Raw genomic sequence first — 26552 nt, 5'->3', positions numbered from 1 at the left:
GGGGTCTTTTCAGTTATTCACTAATTTATAATATTTTCATTACATGCTTATAACACAAAGGGGGGGGGGGGTCTTTTCAGTTATTTACTAATTTATAACACATCTATTACATGTTTATAACACAAAGGGGGGGGGGTCTTTGCAGTTATTTACTAATTTATAACACATTTATTACATGTTTATAACACAAAGGGGGGGGGGGTCTTTTCAGTTATTCACTAATTTATAATATTTTCATAACATGCTTATAACACAAAGGGGGGTCTTTTCAGTTATTTACTAATTTATAATATTTTCATAACATGTTTATAACAAAAAGGGGGGGGTCTTTTCAGTTATTCACTAATTTATAATATTTTCATAACATGCTTATAACACAAAGGGGGGGGGGGGTCTTTTCAGTTATTTACTAATTTATAATATTTTCATAACATGTTTATAACACAAAGGGGGGCGGGGTCTTTTCAGTTATTTACTAATGTATAAAATTGTTAAAACATGTTTAAAACACAAAGGGGGGGGGGGGGGTCTTTTCAGTTATTCACTAATTTATAATATTTTCATAACATGTTTATAACACAAAGGGGGGGGGGTCTTTTCATTTATTTACAAATTTATAATATTTTCATAACATGTTTATAACAAAAGGGGGGGTCTTTGCAGTTATTTACTAATTTATAACACATTTATTACATGTTTCTAACACAAAGGAGGGGGATCTTTTCAGTTATTTACTAATTTATAACACATTTATTACATGCTTATAACACAAGGGGGGGTCTTTTCAGTTATTCACTAATTTATAATATTTTCATAACATGTTTATAACACAAAGGGGGGGTCTTTTCAGTTATTCACTAATTTATAATATTTTCATAACATGCTTATAACACAAAGGGGGGGGGGTCTTTTCAGTTATTCACTAATTTATAATATTTTCATAACATGCTTATAACACAAAGGGGGGGTCTTTGTAGTTATTTACTAAATTATAACACATTTATTACATGTTTATAACACAAAGGGGGGGTCTTTTCAGTTATTTACTAATTTATAACACATTTATTACATGCTTATAACACAAAAGGGGGGGTCTTTTCAGTTATTTACTAATTTATAATATTTTCATAACATGTTTATAACACAAAAGGGGGGTCTTTTCAGTTGTTCACTAATTTATAATATTTTCATAACATGCTTATAACACAAAGGGGGGGGGGGTCTTTTCAGTTATTCACTAATTTATAATATTTTCATAACATGTTTATAACACAAAGGGGGGGTCTTTTCAGTTATTCACTAATTTATAATATTTTCACAACATGTTTATAACACAAAGGGGGGGTCTTTTCAGTTATTTACTAATTTATAATATTTTCATAACATGCTTATAACACAAAGGGGGGGGTCTTTTCATGTATTTACAAATTTATAATATTTTCATAACATGTTTATAACACAAAGGGGGGGGGGTCTTTTCATTTATTTACAAATGTATAATATTTTCATAACATGTTTATAACACAAAGGGAGGGTCTTTTCAGTTATTTACTAATTTATAAAATTGTTAAAACATGTTTAAAACACAAAGGGGGGGTCTTTTCAGTTATTTACTAATTCATAACACATTTATTACATGTTTATAACACAAAGGGGGGGGGTCTTTTCAGTTATTTAATAATTTATAAAATTGTTAAAACATGTTTAAAACACAAAGGGGGGGTCTTTTCAGTTATTTACTAATTTATAACACATTTATTACATGTTTATAACACAAAGGGGGGGTCTTTTCAGTTATTTACTAATTTATAATATTTTCATAACATGCTTATAACACAAAGGGGGGGGTCTTTTCATTTATTTACAAATTTATAATATTTTCATAACATGCTTATAACACAAAGGGGGGGGGTCTTTTCATTTATTTACAAATTTATAATATTTTCATAACATGTTTATAACACAAAGGGAGGGTCTTTTCAGTTATTTACTAATTTATAAAATTGTTAAAACATGTTTAAAACACAAAGGAGGGGTCTTTTCAGTTATTTACTAATTTATAATATTTTCATAACATGCTTATAACACAAAGGGGGGGGGGGGGTCTTTTCAGTTATTTAATAATTTATAAAATTGTTAAAACATGTTTAAAACACAAAGGGGGGGTCTTTTCAGTTATTTACTAATTTATAATATTTTCATAACATGCTTATAACACAAAGGGAGGGTCTTTTCAGTTATTTACTAATTTATAAAATTGTTAAAACATGTTTAAAACACAAAGGGGGGGTCTTTTCAGTTATTTACTAATTCATAACACATTTATTACATGTTTATAACACAAAGGGGGGGGGGTCTTTTCAGTTATTTAATAATTTATAAAATTGTTAAAACATGTTTAAAACACAAAGGGGGGTCTTTTCAGTTATTTACTAATTTATAACACATTTATTACATGTTTATAACACAAAGGGGGGGTCTTTTCAGTTATTTACTAATTTATAATATTTTCATAACATGCTTATAACACAAAGGGGGGGTCTTTTCATTTATTTACAAATGTATAATATTTTCATAACATGCTTATAACACAAAGGGGGGGGTCTTTTCATTTATTTACAAATTTATAATATTTTCATAACATGTTTATAACACAAAGGGAGGGTCTTTTCAGTTATTTACTAATTTATAAAATTGTTAAAACATGTTTAAAACACAAAGGAGGGGTCTTTTCAGTTATTTACTAATTTATAATATTTTCATAACATGTTTATAACACAAAGGGGGGGGGGTCTTTTCAGTTATTTACAAATGTATAATATTTTCATAACATGTTTATAACACAAAGGGAGGGTCTTTTCAGTTATTTACTAATTTATAAAATTGTTAAAACATGTTTAAAACACAAAGGGGGGGTCTTTTCAGTTATTTACTAATTCATAACACATTTATTACATGTTTATAACACAAAGGGGGGGGGGTCTTTTCAGTTATTTAATAATTTATAAAATTGTTAAAACATGTTTAAAACACAAAGGGGGGCCTTTTCAGTTATTTACTAATTTATAACACATTTATTACATGTTTATAACACAAAGGGGGGGTCTTTTCAGTTATTTACTAATTTATAATATTTTCATAACATGCTTATAACACAAAGGGGGGGGTCTTTTCATTTATTTACAAATTTATAATATTTTCATAACATGCTTATAACACAAAGGGGGGGGGTCTTTTCATTTATTTACAAATTTATAATATTTTCATAACATGTTTATAACACAAAGGGAGGGTCTTTTCAGTTATTTACTAATTTATAAAATTGTTAAAACATGTTTAAAACACAAAGGAGGGGTCTTTTCAGTTATTTACTAATTTATAATATTTTCATAACATGTTTATAACACAAAGGGGGGGGGGGGGTCTTTTCAGTTATTTACTAATTTATAATATTTTCATAACATGTTTATAACACAAAGGGGGGGTCTTTTAAGTTATTTAATAATTTATAAAATTGTTAAAACATGTTTAAAACACAAAGGGGGGGGTCTTTTCAGTTATTTACTAATTTACAATATTTTCATAACATGCTTATAACACAAAGGGGGGGTCTTTTCATTTATTTACAAATTTATAATATTTTCATAACATGTTTATAACACAAAGGGGGGGGTCTTTTCAGTTATTTAATAATTCATAAAATTGTTAAAACATGTTTAAAACACAAAGGGGGGGTCTTTTCAGTTATTTACTAATTCATAACACATTTATTACATGTTTATAACACAAAGGGGGGGGGGGTCTTTTCAGTTATTTAATAATTTATAAAATTGTTAAAACATGTTTAAAACAGAAAGGGGGGTCTTTTCAGTTATTTACTAATTTATAACACATTTATTACATGTTTATAACACAAAGGGGGGGTCTTTTCAGTTATTTACTAATTTATAATATTTTCATAACATGCTTATAACACAAAGGGGGGGGTCTTTTCATTTATTTACAAATTTATAATATTTTCATAACATGCTTATAACACAAAGGGGGGGGGTCTTTTCATTTATTTACAAATTTATAATATTTTCATAACATGTTTATAACACAAAGGGAGGGTCTTTTCAGTTATTTAGTAATTTATAAAATTGTTAAAACATGTTTAAAACACAAAGGAGGGGTCTTTTCAGTTATTTACTAATTTATAATATTTTCATAACATGTTTATAACACAAAGGGGGGGGGGTCTTTTCAGTTATTTACTAATTTATAATATTTTCATAACATGTTTATAACACAAAGGGGGGGTCTTTTAAGTTATTTAATAATTTATAAAATTGTTAAAACATGTTTAAAACACAAAGGGGGGGGGTCTTTTCAGTTATTTACTAATTTATAATATTTTCATAACATGCTTATAACACAAAGGGGGGGGGTCTTTTCAGTTATTTAATAATTTATAAAATTGTTAAAACATGTTTAAAACACAAAGGGGGGGTCTTTTCAGTTATTTACTAATTTATAACACATTTATTACATGTTTATAACACAAAGGGGGGGTCTTTTCAGTTATTTACTAATTTATAATATTTTCATAACATGCTTATAACACAAAGGGGGGGGTCTTTTCATTTATTTACAAATTTATAATATTTTCATAACATGCTTATAACACAAAGGGGGGGGTCTTTTCAGTTATTTACAAATTTATAACATTTTCATAACATGTTTATAACACAAAGGGGGGGGTCTTTTCAGTTATTTACTAATTTATAATATTTTCATAACATATTTATAACACAAAGGGGGGGTCTTTTCAGTTATTTAATAATTTATAAAATTGTTAAAACATGTTCAAAACACAAAGGGGGGGGGTCTTTCCAGTTATTTACTAATTTATAATATTTTCATAACATGCTTATAACACAAAGGGGGGGGTCTTTTCATTTAGTTACAAATTTATAATATTTTCATAACATGTTTATAACACAAAGGGGGGTCTTTTCAGTTATTTAATAATTTAAAAAATTGTTAAAACATGTTTAAAACCCAAAGGGGGGGTCTTTTCAGTTATTCACTAATTTATAATATTTTCATAACATGCTTATAACACAAGGGGGGGTCTTTTCAGTTATTTACTAATTTATAATATTTTCATAACATGCTTATAACACAAAGGGGGGGGGGTCTTTTCATTTATTTACAAATTTATAATATTTTCATAACATGTTTATAACACAAAGGGGGGGTCTTTTCAGTTATTTACTAATTTACAATATTTTCATAACATGCTTATAACACAAAGGGGGGGGTCTTTTCATTTATTTACAAATTTATAATATTTTCATAAAATGTTTATAACACAAAGGGGGGGGTCTTTTCAGTTATTTAATAATTCATAAAATTGTTAAAACATGTTTAAAACACAAAGGGGGGGTCTTTTCAGTTATTTACTAATTTATAATATTTTCATAACATGCTTATAACACAAAGGGGGGGGTCTTTTCATGTATTTACAAATTTATAATATTTTCATAACATGTTTATAACACAAAGGGGGGGGTCTTTTCATTTATTTACAAATGTATAATATTTTCATAACATGTTTATAACACAAAGGGAGGGTCTTTTCAGTTATTTACTAATTTATAAAATTGTTAAAACATGTTTAAAACACAAAGGGGGGGTCTTTTCAGTTATTTACTAATTCATAACACATTTATTACATGTTTATAACACAAAGGGGGGGGGGGGTCTTTTCAGTTATTTAATAATTTATAAAATTGTTAAAACATGTTTAAAACACAAAGGGGGGTCTTTTCATTTATTTACAAATTTATAATATTTTCATAACATGTTTATAACACAAAGGGAGGGTCTTTTCAGTTATTCACTAATTTATAAAATTGTTAAAACATGTGTAAAACACAAAGGGGGGGTCTTTTCAGTTATTCACTAATTTATAATATTTTCATAACATGTTTATAACACAAAGGGGGGGTCTTTTCAGTTATTTAATAATTTATAAAATTGTTAAAACATGTTTAAAACACAAAGGGGGGGGGGTCTTTTCAGTTATTTACAAATTTATAACATTTTCATAACATGTTTATAACACAAAGGGGGGGGTCTTTTCAGTTATTTACTAATTTATAATATTTTCATAACATGTTTATAACACAAAGGGGGGGTCTTTTCAGTTATTTAATAATTTATAAAATTGTTAAAACATGTTCAAAACACAAAGGGGGGGGGGGTCTTTCCAGTTATTTACTAATTTATAATATTTTCATAACATGCTTATAACACAAAGGGGGGGGGGGTCTTTTCATTTAGTTACAAATTTATAATATTTTCATAACATGTTTATAACACAAAGGGGGGGTCTTTTCAGTTATTTAATAATTTAAAAAATTGTTAAAACATGTTTAAAACCCAAAGGGGGGGTCTTTTCAGTTATTCACTAATTTATAATATTTTCATAACATGCTTATAACACAAGGGGGGGTCTTTTCAGTTATTTACTAATTTATAATATTTTCATAACATGCTTATAACACAAAGGGGGGGGGTCTTTTCATTTATTTACAAATTTATAATATTTTCATAACATGTTTATAACACAAAGGGGGGGGTCTTTTCAGTTATTTACTAATTTACAATATTTTCATAACATGCTTATAACACAAAGGGGGGGGTCTTTTCATTTATTTACAAATTTATAATATTTTCATAACATGTTTATAACACAAAGGGGGGGGTCTTTTCAGTTATTTAATAATTCATAAAATTGTTAAAACATGTTTAAAACACAAAGGGGGGGTCTTTTCAGTTATTTACTAATTTATAATATTTTCATAACATGCTTATAACACAAAGGGGGGGTCTTTGCATGTATTTACAAATTTATAATATTTTCATAACATGTTTATAACACAAAGGGGGGGGTCTTTTCATTTATTTACAAATTTATAATATTTTCATAACATGTTTATAACACAAAGGGAGGGTCTTTTCAGTTATTTACTAATTTATAAAATTGTTAAAACATGTTTAAAACACAAAGGGGGGGTCTTTTCAGTTATTTACTAATTCATAACACATTTATTACATGTTTATAACACAAAGGGGGGGGGGTCTTTTCAGTTATTTAATAATTTATAAAATTGTTAAAACATGTTTAAAACACAAAGGGGGGTCTTTTCATTTATTTACAAATTTATAATATTTTCATAACATGTTTATAACACAAAGGGAGGGTCTTTTCAGTTATTCACTAATTTATAAAATTGTTAAAACATGTGTAAAACACAAAGGGGGGGTCTTTTCAGTTATTCACTAATTTATAATATTTTCATAACATGTTTATAACACAAAGGGGGGGGTCTTTTCAGTTATTTACTAATTTATAATATTTTCATAACATGTTTATAACACAAAGGGGGGGTCTTTTCAGTTATTTAATAATTTATAAAATTGTTAAAACATGTTCAAAACACAAAGGGGGGGGGGTCTTTCCAGTTATTTACTAATTTATAATATTTTCATAACATGCTTATAACACAAAGGGGGGGGGGGGTCTTTTCATTTAGTTACAAATTTATAATATTTTCATAACATGTTTATAACACAAAGGGGGGTCTTTTCAGTTATTTAATAATTTAAAAAATTGTTAAAACATGTTTAAAACCCAAAGGGGGGGTCTTTTCAGTTATTCACTAATTTATAATATTTTCATAACATGCTTATAACACAAGGGGGGGTCTTTTCAGTTATTTACTAATTTATAATATTTTCATAACATGCTTATAACACAAAGGGGGGGGGTCTTTTCATTTATTTACAAATTTATAATATTTTCATAACATGTTTATAACACAAAGGGGGGGGTCTTTTCAGTTATTTACTAATTTACAATATTTTCATAACATGCTTATAACACAAAGGGGGGGGTCTTTTCATTTATTTACAAATTTATAATATTTTCATAACATGTTTATAACACAAGGGGGGGGTCTTTTCAGTTATTTAATAATTCATAAAATTGTTAAAACATGTTTAAAACACAAAGGGGGGGTCTTTTCAGTTATTTACTAATTTATAATATTTTCATAACATGCTTATAACACAAAGGGGGGGGTCTTTTCATGTATTTACAAATTTATAATATTTTCATAACATGTTTATAACACAAAGGGGGGGGTCTTTTCATTTATTTACAAATGTATAATATTTTCATAACATGTTTATAACACAAAGGGAGGGTCTTTTCAGTTATTTACTAATTTATAAAATTGTTAAAACATGTTTAAAACACAAAGGGGGGTCTTTTCAGTTATTTACTAATTCATAACACATTTATTACATGTTTATAACACAAAGGGGGGGGGGGGGTCTTTTCAGTTATTTAATAATTTATAAAATTGTTAAAACATGTTTAAAACACAAAGGGGGGTCTTTTCATTTATTTACAAATTGATAATATTTTCATAACATGTTTATAACACAAAGGGAGGGTCTTTTCAGTTATTCACTAATTTATAAAATTGTTAAAACGTGTGTAAAACACAAAGGGGGGGTCTTTTCAGTTATTCACTAATTTATAATATTTTCATAACATGTTTATAACACAAAGGGGGGGTCTTTTCAGTTATTTAATAATTTATAAAATTGTTAAAACATGTTTAAAACACAAAGGGGGGGGTCTTTTCAGTTATTTACAAATTTATAACATTTTCATAACATGTTTATAACACAAAGGGGGGGGTCTTTTCAGTTATTTACTAATTTATAATATTTTCATAACATGTTTATAACACAAAGGGGGGGTCTTTTCAGTTATTTAATAATTTATAAAATTGTTAAAACATGTTCAAAACACAAAGGGGGGGGGTCTTTCCAGTTATTTACTAATTTATAATATTTTCATAACATGCTTATAACACAAAGGGGGGGGGGGGGGGTCTTTTCATTTAGTTACAAATTTATAATATTTTCATAACATGTTTATAACACAAAGGGGGGGTCTTTTCAGTTATTTAATAATTTAAAAAATTGTTAAAACATGTTTAAAACCCAAAGGGGGGGTCTTTTCAGTTATTCACTAATTTATAATATTTTCATAACATGCTTATAACACAAGGGGGGGTCTTTTCAGTTATTTACTAATTTATAATATTTTCATAACATGCTTATAACACAAAGGGGGGGGGTCTTTTCATTTATTTACAAATTTATAATATTTTCATAACATGTTTATAACACAAAGGGGGGGGTCTTTTCAGTTATTTACTAATTTACAATATTTTCATAACATGCTTATAACACAAAGGGGGGGGTCTTTTCATTTATTTACAACTTTATAATATTTTCATAACATGTTTATAACACAAAGGGGGGGGTCTTTTCAGTTATTTAATAATTCATAAAATTGTTAAAACATGTTTAAAACACAAAGGGGGGGTCTTTTCAGTTATTTACAAATTTATAATATTTTCATAACCTGTTTATAACACAAAGGGGGGGTCTTTTCAGTTATTTAATAATTCATAAAATTGTTAAAACATGTTTAAAACACAAAGGGGGGGTCTTTTCAGTTATTTACTAATTTATAATATTTTCATAACATGCTTATAACACAAAGGTGGGGGTCTTTTCATGTATTTACAAATTTATAATATTTTCATAACATGTTTATAACACAAAGGGGGGGGTCTTTTCATTTATTTACAAATGTATAATATTTTCATAACATGTTTATAACACAAAGGGAGGGTCTTTTCAGTTATTTACTAATTTATAAAATTGTTAAAACATGTTTAAAACACAAAGGGGGGGTCTTTTCAGTTATTTACTAATTCATAACACATTTATTACATGTTTATAACACAAAGGGGGGGGGGGTCTTTTCAGTTATTTAATAATTTATAAAATTGTTAAAACATGTTTAAAACACAAAGGGGGGGTCTTTTCAGTTATTTACTAATTTATAACACATTTATTACATGTTTATAACACAAAGGGGGGGTCTTTTCAGTTATTTACTAATTTATAATATTTTCATAACATGCTTATAACACAAAGGGGGGGTCTTTTCATTTATTTACAAATTTATAATATTTTCATAACATGCTTATAACACAAAGGGGGGGGGTCTTTTCATTTATTTACAAATTTATAATATTTTCATAACATGTTTATAACACAAAGGGAGGGTCTTTTCAGTTATTTACTAATTTATAAAATTGTTAAAACATGTTTAAAACACAAAGGGGGGGTCTTTTCAGTTATTTACTAATTTATAATATTTTCATAACATGTTTATAACACAAAGGGGGGGGTCTTTTCAGTTATTTACTAATTTATAATATTTTCATAACATGTTTATAACACAAAGGGGGGGTCTTTTCAGTTATTTACAAATTCATAATATTTTCATAACATGCTTATAACACAAAGGGGGGGGGGGGTCTTTTCAGTTATTTACTAATTTATAATATTTTCATAACATGTTTATAACACAAAGGGGGGGTCTTTTAAGTTATTTAATAATTTATAAAATTGTTAAAACATGTTTAAAACACAAAGGGGGGGGGGTCTTTTCAGTTATTTACTAATTTATAATATTTTCATAACATGCTTATAACACAAAGGGGGGGGGGGGTCTTTTCAGTTATCTAATAATTTATAAAATTGTTAAAACATGTTTAAAACACAAAGGGGGGGTCTTTTCAGTTATTTACTAATTTATAATATTTTCATAACATGCTTATAACACAAAGGGAGGGTCTTTTCAGTTATTTACTAATTTATAAAATTGTTAAAACATGTTTAAAACACAAAGGGGGGGTCTTTTCAGTTATTTACTAATTCATAACACATTTATTACATGTTTATAACACAAAGGGGGGGGGTCTTTTCAGTTATTTAATAATTTATAAAATTGTTAAAACATGTTTAAAACACAAAGGGGGGGTCTTTTCAGTTATTTACTAATTTATAACACATTTATTACATGTTTATAACACAAAGGGGGGGTCTTTTCAGTTATTTACTAATTTATAATATTTTCATAACATGCTTATAACACAAAGGGGGGGGGTCTTTTCATTTATTTACAAATTTATAATATTTTCATAACATGCTTATAACACAAAGGGGGGGGTCTTTTCATTTATTTACAAATTTATAATATTTTCATAACATGTTTATAACACAAAGGGAGGGTCTTTTCAGTTATTTACTAATTTATAAAATTGTTAAAACATGTTTAAAACACAAAGGAGGGGTCTTTTCAGTTATTTACTAATTTATAATATTTTCATAACATGTTTATAACACAAAGGGGGGGGGTCTTTTCAGTTATTTACTAATTTATAATATTTTCATAACATGTTTATAACACAAAGGGGGGGTCTTTTAAGTTATTTAATAATTTATAAAATTGTTAAAACATGTTTAAAACACAAAGGGGGGGGGGGTCTTTTCAGTTATTTACTAATTTACAATATTTTCATAACATGCTTATAACACAAAGGGGGGGGTCTTTTCATTTATTTACAAATTTATAATATTTTCATAACATGTTTATAACACAAAGGGGGGGGGTCTTTTCATTTATTTACAAATTTATAATATTTTCATAACATGTTTATAACACAAAGGGGGGGTCTTTTCAGTTATTTAATAATTCATAAAATTGTTAAAACATGTTTAAAACACAAAGGGGGGGTCTTTTCAGTTATTTACTAATTTATAATATTTTCATAACATGCTTATAACACAAAGGGGGGGTCTTTTCATGTATTTACAAATTTATAATATTTTCATAACATGTTTATAACACAAAGGGGGGGGGGGTCTTTTCATTTATTTACAAATGTATAATATTTTCATAACATGTTTATAACACAAAGGGAGGGTCTTTTCAGTTATTTACTAATTTATAAAATTGTTAAAACATGTTTAAAACACAAAGGGGGGGTCTTTTCAGTTATTTACTAATTCATAACACATTTATTACATGTTTATAACACAAAGGGGGGGGGGGGTCTTTTCAGTTATTTAATAATTTATAAAATTGTTAAAACATGTTTAAAACACAAAGGGGGGGTCTTTTCAGTTATTTACTAATTTATAACACATTTATTACATGTTTATAACACAAAGGGGGGGTCTTTTCAGTTATTTACTAATTTATAATATTTTCATAACATGCTTATAACACAAAGGGGGGGGTCTTTTCATTTATTTACAAATTTATAATATTTTCATAACATGCTTATAACACAAAGGGGGGGGTCTTTTCATTTATTTACAAATTTATAATATTTTCATAACATGTTTATAACACAAAGGGAGGGTCTTTTCAGTTATTTACTAATTTATAAAATTGTTAAAACATGTTTAAAACACAAAGGAGGGGTCTTTTCAGTTATTTACTAATTTATAATATTTTCATAACATGTTTATAACACAAAGGGGGGGGGGTCTTTTCAGTTATTTACTAATTTATAATATTTTCATAACATGTTTATAACACAAAGGGGGGGGTCTTTTCAGTTATTTACTAATTTACAATATTTTCATAACATGCTTATAACACAAAGGGGGGGTCTTTTCATTTATTTACAAATTTATAATATTTTCATAACATGTTTATAACACAAAGGGGGGGGGTCTTTTCAGTTATTTAATAATTCATAAAATTGTTAAAACATGTTTAAAACACAAAGGGGGGGTCTTTTCAGTTATTTACTAATTTATAATATTTTCATAACATGCTTATAACACAAAGGGGGGGGTCTTTTCATGTATTTACAAATGTATAATATTTTCATAACATGCTTATAACACAAAGGGGGGGGTCTTTTCATTTATTTACAAATTTATAATATTTTCATAACATGTTTATAACACAAAGGGAGGGTCTTTTCAGTTATTTAGTAATTTATAAAATTGTTAAAACATGTTTAAAACACAAAGGAGGGGTCTTTTCAGTTATTTACTAATTTATAATATTTTCATAACATGCTTATAACACAAAGGGGGGGGGGTCTTTTCAGTTATTTAATAATTTATAAAATTGTTAAAACATGTTTAGAACACAAAGGGGGGGTCTTTTCAGTTATTTACTAATTTATAATATTTTCATAACATGCTTATAACACAAAGGGAGGGTCTTTTCAGTTATTTACTAATTTATAAAATTGTTAAAACATGTTTAAAACACAAAGGGGGGGTCTTTTCAGTTATTTACTAATTCATAACACATTTATTACATGTTTATAACACAAAGGGGGGGGTCTTTTCAGTTATTTAATAATTTATAAAATTGTTAAAACATGTTTAAAACACAAAGGGGGGTCTTTTCAGTTATTTACTAATTTATAACACATTTATTACATGTTTATAACACAAAGGGGGGGTCTTTTCAGTTATTTACTAATTTATAATATTTTCATAACATGCTTATAACACAAAGGGGGGGGTCTTTTCATTTATTTACAAATTTATAATATTTTCATAACATGCTTATAACACAAAGGGGGGGGTCTTTTCATTTATTTACAAATTTATAATATTTTCATAACATGTTTATAACACAAAGGGAGGGTCTTTTCAGTTATTTAGTAATTTATAAAATTGTTAAAACATGTTTAAAACACAAAGGAGGGGTCTTTTCAGTTATTTACTAATTTATAATATTTTCATAACATGTTTATAACACAAAGGGGGGGGGGGGTCTTTTCAGTTATTTACTAATTTATAATATTTTCATAACATGTTTATAACACAAAGGGGGGGTCTTTTAAGTTATTTAATAATTTATAAAATTGTTAAAACATGTTTAAAACACAAAGGGGGGGGTCTTTTCAGTTATTTACTAATTTATAATATTTTCATAACATGCTTATAACACAAAGGGGGGGGGGTCTTTTCAGTTATTTAATAATTTATAAAATTGTTAAAACATGTTTAAAACACAAAGGGGGGGTCTTTTCAGTTAATTACTAATTTATAATATTTTCATAACATGCTTATAACACAAAGGGAGGGTCTTTTCAGTTATTTACTAATTTATAAAATTGTTAAAACATATTTAAAACACAAAGGGGGGGTCTTTTCAGTTATTTACTAATTCATAACACATTTATTACATGTTTATAACACAAAGGGGGGGGGTCTTTTCAGTTATTTAATAATTTATAAAATTGTTAAAACATGTTTAAAACACAAAGGGGGGGTCTTTTCAGTTATTTACTAATTTATAATATTTTCATAACATGCTTATAACACAAAGGGGGGGGGTCTTTTCATTTATTTACAAATTTATAATATTTTCATAACATGCTTATAACACAAAGGGGGGGGGTCTTTTCATTTATTTACAAATTTATAATATTTTCATAACATGTTTATAACACAAAGGGAGGGTCTTTTCAGTTATTTACTAATTTATAAAATTGTTAAAACATGTTTAAAACACAAAGGAGGGGTCTTTTCAGTTATTTACTAATTTATAATATTTTCATAACATGTTTATAACACAAAGGGGGGGGGGTCTTTTCAGTTATTTACTAATTTATAATATTTTCATAACATGTTTATAACACAAAGGGGGGGTCTTTTAAGTTATTTAATAATTTATAAAATTGTTAAAACATGTTTAAAACACAAAGGGGGGGGGTCTTTTCAGTTATTTACTAATTTATAATATTTTCATAACATGCTTATAACACAAAGGGGGGGGGGGGGTCTTTTCAGTTATTTAATAATTTATAAAATTGTTAAAACATGTTCAAAACACAAAGGGGGGGTCTTTTCAGTTATTTACTAATTTATAATATTTTCATAACATGCTTATAACACAAAGGGGGGGGTCTTTTCATTTATTTACAAATTTATAATATTTTCATAACATGTTTGTAACACAAAGGGGGGGGTCGTTTCAGTTATTTACTAATTTATAATATTTTCATAACATGCTTATAACACAAAGGGGGGGGGGTCTTTTCATTTATTTACAAATTTATAATATTTTCATAACATGTTTATAACACAAAGGGGGGGGTCTTTTCAGTTATTTACTAATTCATAACACATTTATTACATGTTTATAACACAAAGGGGGGGTCTTTTCAGTTATTCACTAATTTATAATATTTTCATAACATGTTTATAACACAAAGGGGGGGGTCTTTTCAGTTGTTTAATAATTTATAAAATTGTTAAAACATGTTTAAAACACAAAGGGCGGGTCTTTTCAATTATTTACTTATTTATAACACATTTATTACATGTTTATAACACAAAGGGGGGGGGGTCTTTTCAGTTATTTACTAATTTATAATATTTTCATAACATGCTTATAACACAAAGGGGGGGGGTCTTTTCATTTATTTACAAATTTATAATATTTTCATAACATGTTTATAACACAAAGTGGGGGGTCTTTTAAGTTATTTAATAATTTATAAAATTGTTAAAACATGTTTAAAACACAAAGGGGGGGGTCTTTTCATTTATTTACAAATTTATAATATTTTCATAACCTGTTTATAACACAAAGGGGGGGTCTTTTCAGTTATTTAATAATTCATAAAATTGTTAAAACATGTTTAAAACACAAAGGGGGGGTCTTTTCAGTTATTTACTAATTTATAATATTTTCATAACATGCTTATAACACAAAGGTGGGGGTCTTTTCATGTATTTACAAATTTATAATATTTTCATAACATGTTTATAACACAAAGGGGGGGGGTCTTTTCATTTATTTACAAATGTATAATATTTTCATAACATGTTTATAACACAAAGGGAGGGTCTTTTCAGTTATTTACTAATTTATAAAATTGTTAAAACATGTTTAAAACACAAAGGGGGGGTCTTTTCAGTTATTTACTAATTCATAACACATTTATTACATGTTTATAACACAAAGGGGGGGGGGGTCTTTTCAGTTATTTAATAATTTATAAAATTGTTAAAACATGTTTAAAACACAAAGGGGGGGTCTTTTCAGTTATTTACTAATTTATAACACATTTATTACATGTTTATAACACAAAGGGGGGGTCTTTTCAGTTATTTACTAATTTATAATATTTTCATAACATGCTTATAACACAAAGGGGGGGTCTTTTCATTTATTTACAAATTTATAATATTTTCATAACATGCTTATAACACAAAGGGGGGGGTCTTTTCATTTATTTACAAATTTATAATATTTTCATAACATGTTTATAACACAAAGGGGGGGGTCTTTTCAGTTATTTACTAATTTATAATATTTTCATAACATGTTTATAACACAAAGGGGGGGTCTTTTCAGTTATTTACAAATTCATAATATTTTCATAACATGCTTATAACACAAAGGGGGGGGGGGTCTTTTCAGTTATTTACTAATTTATAATATTTTCATAACATGTTTATAACACAAAGGGGGGGTCTTTTAAGTTATTTAATAATTTATAAAATTGTTAAAACATGTTTAAAACACAAAGGGGGGGGGTCTTTTCAGTTATTTACTAATTTATAATATTTTCATAACATGCTTATAACACAAAGGGGGGGGGGGTCTTTTCAGTTATTTAATAATTTATAAAATTGTTAAAACATGTTTAAAAACCAAAGGGGGGGTCTTTTCAGTTATTTACTAATTTATAATATTTTCATAACATGCTTATAACACAAAGGGAGGGTCTTTTCAGTTATTTACTAATTTATAAAATTGTTAAAACATGTTTAAAACACAAAGGGGGGGTCTTTTCAGTTATTTACTAATTTATAACACATTTATTACATGTTTATAACACAAAGGGGGGTCTTTTCAGTTATTTACTAATTTATAATATTTTCATAACATGCTTATAACACAAAGGGGGGGGGTCTTTTCATTTATTTACAAATTTATAATATTTTCATAACATGCTTATAACACAAAGGGGGGGTCTTTTCATTTATTTACAAATGTATAATATTTTCATAACATGTTTATAACACAAAGGGAGGGTCTTTTCAGTTATTTACTAATTTATAAAATTGTTAAAACATGTTTGAAACACAAAGGAGGGGTCTTTTCAGTTATTTACTAATTTATAATATTTTCATAACATGTTTATAACACAAAGGGGGGGGGGTCTTTTCAGTTATTTACTAATTTATAATATTTTCATAACATGTTTATAACACAAAGGGGGGGTCTTTTAAGTTATTTAATAATTTATAAAATTGTTAAAACATGTTTAAAACACAAAGGGGGGGGGGTCTTTTCAGTTATTTACTAATTTACAATATTTTCATAACATGCTTATAACACAAAGGGGGGGGGTCTTTTCATTTATTTACAAATTTATAATATTTTCATAACATGTTTATAACACAAAGGGGGGGGGTCTTTTCAGTTATTTAATAATTCATAAAATTGTTAAAACATGTTTAAAACACAAAGGGGGGGTCTTTTCAGTTATTTACTAATTTATAATATTTTCATAACATGCTTATAACACAAAGGGGGGGGTCTTTTCATGTATTTACAAATTTATAATATTTTCATAACATGTTTATAACACAAAGGGGGGGGGGTCTTTTCATTTATTTACAAATGTATAATATTTTCATAACATGTTTATAACACAAAGGGAGGGTCTTTTCAGTTATTTACTAATTTATAAAATTGTTAAAACATGTTTAAAACACAAAGGGGGGGTCTTTTCAGTTATTTACTAATTCATAACACATTTATTACATGTTTATAACACAAAGGGGGGGGGTCTTTTCAGTTATTTAATAATTTATAAAATTGTTAAAACATGTTTAAAACACAAAGGGGGGGTCTTTTCAGTTATTTACTAATTTATAACACATTTATTACATGTTTATAACACAAAGGGGGGGTCTTTTCAGTTATTTACTAATTTATAATATTTTCATAACATGCTTATAACACAAAGGGGGGGGTCTTTTCATTTATTTACAAATTTATAATATTTTCATAACATGCTTATAACACAAAGGGGGGGGTCTTTTCATTTATTTACAAATTTATAATATTTTCATAACATGTTTATAACACAAAGGGAGGGTCTTTTCAGTTATTTACTAATTTATAAAATTGTTAAAACATGTTTAAAACACAAAGGAGGGGTCTTTTCAGTTATTTACTAATTTATAATATTTTCATAACATGTTTATAACACAAAGGGGGGGGGTCTTTTCAGTTATTTACTAATTTATAATATTTTCATAACATGTTTATAACACAAAGGGGGGGGTCTTTTCAGTTATTTACTAATTTACAATATTTTCATAACATGCTTATAACACAAAGGGGGGGTCTTTTCATTTATTTACAAATTTATAATATTTTCATAACATGTTTATAACACAAAGGGGGGGGTCTTTTCAGTTATTTAATAATTCATAAAATTGTTAAAACATGTTTAAAACACAAAGGGGGGGTCTTTTCAGTTATTTACTAATTTATAATATTTTCATAACATGCTTATAACACAAAGGGGGGGGTCTTTTCATGTATTTACAAATTTATAATATTTTCATAACATGTTTATAACACAAAGGGGGGGGTCTTTTCATTTATTTACAAATGTATAATATTTTCATAACATGTTTATAACACAAAGGGAGGGTCTTTTCAGTTATTTACTAATTTATAAAATTGTTAAAACATGTTTAAAACACAAAGGGGGGGTCTTTTCAGTTATTTACTAATTCATAACACATTTATTACATGTTTATAACACAAAGGGGGGGGGGTCTTTTCAGTTATTTAATAATTTATAAAATTGTTAAAACATGTTTAAAACACAAAGGGGGGTCTTTTCAGTTATTTACTAATTTATAACACATTTATTACATGTTTATAACACAAAGGGGGGGTCTTTTCAGTTATTTACTAATTTATAATATTTTCATAACATGCTTATAACACAAAGGGGGGGGGTCTTTTCATTTATTTACAAATTTATAATATTTTCATAACATGCTTATAACACAAAGGGGGGGGTCTTTTCATTTATTTACAAATTTATAATATTTTCATAACATGTTTATAACACAAAGGGAGGGTCTTTTCAGTTATTTAGTAATTTATAAAATTGTTAAAACATGTTTAAAACACAAAGGAGGGGTCTTTTCAGTTATTTACTAATTTATAATATTTTCATAACATGCTTATAACACAAAGGGGGGGGGGTCTTTTCAGTTATTTAATAATTTATAAAATTGTTAAAACATGTTTAAAACACAAAGGGGGGGTCTTTTCAGTTATTTACTAATTTATAATATTTTCATAACATGCTTATAACACAAAGGGAGGGTCTTTTCAGTTATTTACTAATTTATAAAATTGTTAAAACATGTTTAAAACACAAAGGGGGGGTCTTTTCAGTTATTTACTAATTCATAACACATTTATTACATGTTTATAACACAAAGGGGGGGGGTCTTTTCAGTTATTTAATAATTTATAAAATTGTTAAAACATGTTTAAAACACAAAGGGGGGTCTTTTCAGTTATTTACTAATTTATAACACATTTATTACATGTTTATAACACAAAGGGGGGGTCTTTTCAGTTATTTACTAATTTATAATATTTTCATAACATGCTTATAACACAAAGGGGGGGGTCTTTTCATTTATTTACAAATTTATAATATTTTCATAACATGCTTATAACACAAAGGGGGGGGTCTTTTCATTTATTTACAAATTTATAATATTTTCATAACATGTTTATAACACAAAGGGAGGGTCTTTTCAGTTATTTAGTAATTTATAAAATTGTTAAAACATGTTTAAAACACAAAGGAGGGGTCTTTTCAGTTATTTACTAATTTATAATATTTTCATAACATGTTTATAACACAAAGGGGGGGGGGGTCTTTTCAGTTATTTACTAATTTATAATATTTTCATAACATGTTTATAACACAAAGGGGGGGTCTTTTAAGTTATTTAATAATTTATAAAATTGTTAAAACATGTTTAAAACACAAAGGGGGGGGTCTTTTCAGTTATTTACTAATTTATAATATTTTCATAACATGCTTATAACACAAAGGGGGGGGGGGTCTTTTCAGTTATTTAATAATTTATAATATTTTCATAACATGCTTATAACACAAAGGGGGGGGTCTTTTCATTTATTTACAAATTTATAATATTTTCATAACATGCTTATAACACAAAGGGGGGGGTCTTTTCATTTATTTACAAATTTATAATATTTTCATAACATGTTTATAACACAAAGGGAGGGTCTTTTCAGTTATTTACTAATTTATAAAATTGTTAAAACATGTTTAAAACACAAAGGAGGGGTCTTTTCAGTTATTTACTAATTTATAATATTTTCATAACATGTTTATAACACAAAGGGGGGGGGGGGTCTTTTCAGTTATTTACTAATTTATAATATTTTCATAACATGTTTATAACACAAAGGGGGGGGTCTTTTCAGTTATTTACTAATTTACAATATTTTCATAACATGCTTATAACACAAAGGGGGGGTCTTTTCATTTATTTACAAATTTATAATATTTTCATAACATGTTTATAACACAAAGGGGGGGGTCTTTTCAGTTATTTAATAATTCATAAAATTGTTAAAACATGTTTAAAACACAAAGGGGGGGTCTTTTCAGTTATTTACTAATTTATAATATTTTCATAACATGCTTATAACACAAAGGGGGGGGTCTTTTCATGTATTTACAAATTTAAAATATTTTCATAACATGTTTATAACACAAAGGGGGGGGTCTTTTCATTTATTTACAAATGTATAATATTTTCATAACATGTTTATAACACAAAGGGAGGGTCTTTTCAGTTATTTACTAATTTATAAAATTGTTAAAACATGTTTAAAACACAAAGGGGGGGTCTTTTCAGTTATTTACTAATTCATAACACATTTATTACATGTTTATAACACAAAGGGGGGGGGTCTTTTCAGTTATTTAATAATTTATAAAATTGTTAAAACATGTTTAAAACACAAAGGGGGGTCTTTTCAGTTATTTACTAATTTATAACACATTTATTACATGTTTATAACACAAAGGGGGGGTCTTTTCAGTTATTTACTAATTTATAATATTTTCATAACATGCTTATAACACAAAGGGGGGGGTCTTTTCATTTATTTACAAATTTATAATATTTTCATAACATGCTTATAACACAAAGGGGGGGGTCTTTTCATTTATTTACAAATTTATAATATTTTCATAACATGTTTATAACACAAAGGGAGGGTCTTTTCAGTTATTTAGTAATTTATAAAATTGTTAAAACATGTTTAAAACACAAAGGGGGGGTCTTTTCAGTTATTTACTAATTCATAACACATTTATTACATGTTTATAACACAAAGGGGGGGGGTCTTTTCAGTTATTTAATAATTTATAAAATTGTTAAAACATGTTTAAAACACAAAGGGGGGTCTTTTCAGTTATTTACTAATTTATAAAATTGTTAAAACATGTTTAAAACACAAAGGGGGGGTCTTTTCAGTTATTTACTAATTCATAACACATTTATTACATGTTTATAACACAAAGGGGGGGGGTCTTTTCAGTTATTTAATAATTTATAAAATTGTTAAAACATGTTTAAAACACAAAGGGGGGGTCTTTTCAGTTAATTACTAATTTATAATATTTTCATAACATGCTTATAACACAAAGGGAGGGTCTTTTCAGTTATTTACTAATTTATAAAATTGTTAAAACATATTTAAAACACAAAGGGGGGGTCTTTTCAGTTATTTACTAATTCATAACACATTTATTACATGTTTATAACACAAAGGGGGGGGGTCTTTTCAGTTATTTAATAATTTATAAAATTGTTAAAACATGTTTAAAACACAAAGGGGGGGTCTTTTCAGTTATTTACTAATTTATAATATTTTCATAACATGCTTATAACACAAAGGGGGGGGGTCTTTTCATTTATTTACAAATTTATAATATTTTCATAACATGCTTATAACACAAAGGGGGGGGTCTTTTCATTTATTTACAAATTTATAATATTTTCATAACATGTTTATAACACAAAGGGAGGGTCTTTTCAGTTATTTACTAATTTATAAAATTGTTAAAACATGTTTAAAACACAAAGGAGGGGTCTTTTCAGTTATTTACTAATTTATAATATTTTCATAACATGTTTATAACACAAAGGGGGGGGGGGTCTTTTCAGTTATTTACAAATTTATAATATTTTCATAACATGCTTATAACACAAAGGGGGGGGGGGTCTTTTCAGTTATTTAATAATTTATAAAATTGTTAAAACATGTTCAAAACACAAAGGGGGGGTCTTTTCAGTTATTTACTAATTTATAATATTTTCATAACATGCTTATAACACAAAGGGGGGGGTCTTTTCAGTTATTTACAAATTTATAATATTTTCATAACATGTTTGTAACACAAAGGGGGGGGTCGTTTCAGTTATTTACTAATTTATAATATTTTCATAACATGCTTATAACACAAAGGGGGGGGGGGTCTTTTCATTTATTTACAAATTTATAATATTTTCATAACATGTTTATAACACAAAGGGGGGGGGTCTTTTGAGTTATTTAATAATTTATAAAATTGTTAAAACATGTTTAAAACACAAGGGGGGGGGGTCTTTTCAGTTATTTACTAATTTATAATATTTTCATGACATGCTTATAACACAAAGGGGGGGGGTCTTTTCATTTATTTACAAATTTATAATATTTTCATAACATGTTTATAACACAAAGGGGGGGGTCTTTTCAGTTATTTACTAATTCATAACACATTTATTACATGTTTATAACACAAAGGGGGGGTCTTTTCAGTTATTCACTAATTTATAATATTTTCATAACATGTTTATAACACAAAGGGGGGGGTCTTTTCAGTTGTTTAATAATTTATAAAATTGTTAAAACATGTTTAAAACACAAAGGGGGGGTCTTTTCAATTATTTACTTATTTATAACACATTTATTACATGTTTATAACACAAAGGGGGGGGGGTCTTTTCAGTTATTTACTAATTTATAATATTTTCATAACATGCTTATAACACAAAGGGGGGGGGTCTTTTCATTTATTTACAAATTTATAATATTTTCATAACATGTTTATAACACAAAGTGGGGGGTCTTTTAAGTTATTTAATAATTTATAAAATTGTTAAAACATGTTTAAAACACAAAGGGGGGGGTCTTTTCATTTATTTACAAATTTATAATATTTTCATAACCTGTTTATAACACAAAGGGGGGGTCTTTTCAGTTATTTAATAATTTATAAAATTGTTAAAACATGTTTAAAACACAAAGGGGGGGGTCTTTTCAGTTATTCACTAATTTATAATATTTTCATAACATGTTTATAACACAAAGGGGGGGGTCTTTTCAGTTATTTACAAATTTATAACATTTTCATAACATGTTTATAACACAAAGGGGGGGTCTTTTCAGTTATTTAATAATTTATAAAATTGTTAAAACATGTTTAAAACACAAAGGGGGGGTCTTTTCAGTTATTTACTAATTTATAACACATTTATTACATGTTTATAACACAAAGGGGGGGGGGGTCTTTTCATTTATTTACAAATGTATAATATTTTCATAACATGTTTATAACACAAAGGGAGGGTCTTTTCAGTTATTTACTAATTTATAAAATTGTTAAAACATGTTTAAAACACAAAGGGGGGGTCTTTTCAGTTATTTACTAATTTATAATATTTTCATAACATGTTTATAACACAAAGGGGGGGGTCTTTTCAGTTATTTACTAATTTATAATATTTTCATAACATGTTTATAACACAAAGGGGGGGTCTTTTCAGTTATTTACAAATTCATAATATTTTCATAACATGCTTATAACACAAAGGGGGGGGGGTCTTTTCATCTATTTACAAATTTATAATATTTTCATAACATGTTTATAACACAAAGGGGGGGGGGGTCTTTTCAGTTATTTACTAATTTATAATATTTTCATAACATGCTTATAACACAAAGGGGGGGGTTCTTTTCATTTATTTACAAATTTATAATATTTTCATAACATGTTTATAACACAAAGGGGGGGGTCTTTTCAGTTATTTACTAATTTACAATATTTTCATAACATGATTAAAACACAAAGGGGGGGTCTTTTCAGTTATTTACTAATTTATATTAATTTCATAACATGTTTATAACACAAAGGGGGGGGTCTTTTCATTTATTTACAAATGTATAATATTTTCATAACATGCTTATAACACAAAGGGGGGGGTCTTTTCATTTATTTACAAATTTATAACATTTTCATAACATGTTTATAACACAAAGGGAGGGTCTTTTCAGTTATTTACTAATTTATAAAATTGTTAAAACATGTTTAAAACACAAAGGGGGGGTCTTTTCAGTTATTTACTAATTTAAAATATTTTCATAACATGTTTATAACACAAAGGGGGGGTCTTTTCAGTTATTTACAAATTCATAATATTTTCATAACATGCTTATAACACAAAGGGGGGGGGAGGGTCTTTTCATCTATTTACAAATTTATAATATTTTCATAACATGTTTATAACACAAAGGGAGGGTCTTTTCAGTTATTTACTAATTTATAATATTTTCATAACATGCTTATAACACAAAGGGGGGGGTTCTTTTCATTTATTTACAAATTTATAATATTTTCATAACATGTTTATAACACAAAGGGGGGGGTCTTTTCAGTTATTTACAAATTTATAACATTTTCATAACATGTTTATAACACAAAGGGGGGGTCTTTTCAGTTATTTAATAATTTATAAAATTGTTAAAACATGTTTAAAACACAAAGGGGGGGTCTTTTCAGTTATTTACTAATTTATAACACATTTATTACATGTTTATAACACAAAGGGGGGGGGGTCTTTTCATTTATTTACAAATGTATAATATTTTCATAACATGCTTATAACACAAAGGGGGGGGTCTTTTCATTTATTTACAAATTTATAATATTTTCATAACATGTTTATAACACAAAGGGAGGGTCTTTTCAGTTATTTACTAATTTATAAAATTGTTAAAACATGTTTAAAACACAAAGGGGGGGTCTTTTCAGTTATTTACTAATTTATAATATTTTCATAACATGTTTATAACACAAAGGGGGGGTCTTTTCAGTTATTTACAAATTCATAATATTTTCATAACATGCTTATAACACAAAGGGGGGGGGGTCTTTTCATCTATTTACAAATTTATAATATTTTCATAACATGTTTATAACACAAAGGGGGGGGGGGTCTTTTCAGTTATTTACTAATTTATAATATTTTCATAACATGCTTATAACACAAAGGGGGGGGTTCTTTTCATTTATTTACAAATTTATAATATTTTCATAACATGTTTATAACACAAAGGGGGGGGTCTTTTCAGTTATTTACTAATTTACAATATTTTCATAACATGTTTAAAACACAAAGGGGGGGTCTTTTCAGTTATTTACTAATTTATATTAATTTCATAACATGTTTATAACACAAAGGGGGGGGTCTTTTCATTTATTTACAAATGTATAATATTTTCATAACATGCTTATAACACAAAGGGGGGGGGTCTTTTCATTTATTTACAAATTTATAACATTTTCATAACATGTTTATAACACAAAGGGAGGGTCTTTTCAGTTATTTACTAATTTATAATATTTTCATAACATGCTTATAACACAAAGGGGGGGGTTCTTTTCATTTATTTACAAATTTATAATATTTTCATAACATGTTTATAACACAAAGGGGGGGGTCTTTTCAGTTATTTACAAATTTATAACATTTTCATAACATGTTTATAACACAAAGGGGGGGTCTTTTCAGTTATTTAATAATTTATAAAATTGTTAAAACATGTTTAAAACACAAAGGGGGGGTCTTTTCAGTTATTTACTAATTTATAACACATTTATTACATGTTTATAACACAAAGGGGGGGGGGTCTTTTCATTTATTTACAAATGTATAATATTTTCATAACATGCTTATAACACAAAGGGGGGGGTCTTTTCATTTATTTACAAATTTATAATATTTTCATAACATGTTTATAACACAAAGGGAGGGTCTTTTCAGTTATTTACTAATTTATAAAATTGTTAAAACATGTTTAAAACACAAAGGGGGGGTCTTTTCAGTTATTTACTAATTTATAATATTTTCATAACATGTTTATAACACAAAGGGGGGGTCTTTTCAGTTATTTACAAATTCATAATATTTTCATAACATGCTTATAACACAAAGGGGGGGGTCTTTTCATCTATTTACAAATTTATAATATTTTCATAACATGTTTATAACACAAAGGGATGGTCTTTTCAGTTATTTACTAATTTATAATATTTTCATAACATGCTTATAACACAAAGGGGGGGGTTCTTTTCATTTATTTACAAATTTATAATATTTTCATAACATGTTTATAACACAAAGGGGGGGGGGGGTCTTTTCAGTTATTTACT

Source organism: Cololabis saira, chromosome 16 (genome assembly GCF_033807715.1).
Source record: "Cololabis saira isolate AMF1-May2022 chromosome 16, fColSai1.1, whole genome shotgun sequence".
NCBI lineage: Eukaryota > Metazoa > Chordata > Actinopteri > Beloniformes > Belonidae > Cololabis > Cololabis saira.
This window is presented reverse-complemented; position numbering follows the sequence as displayed.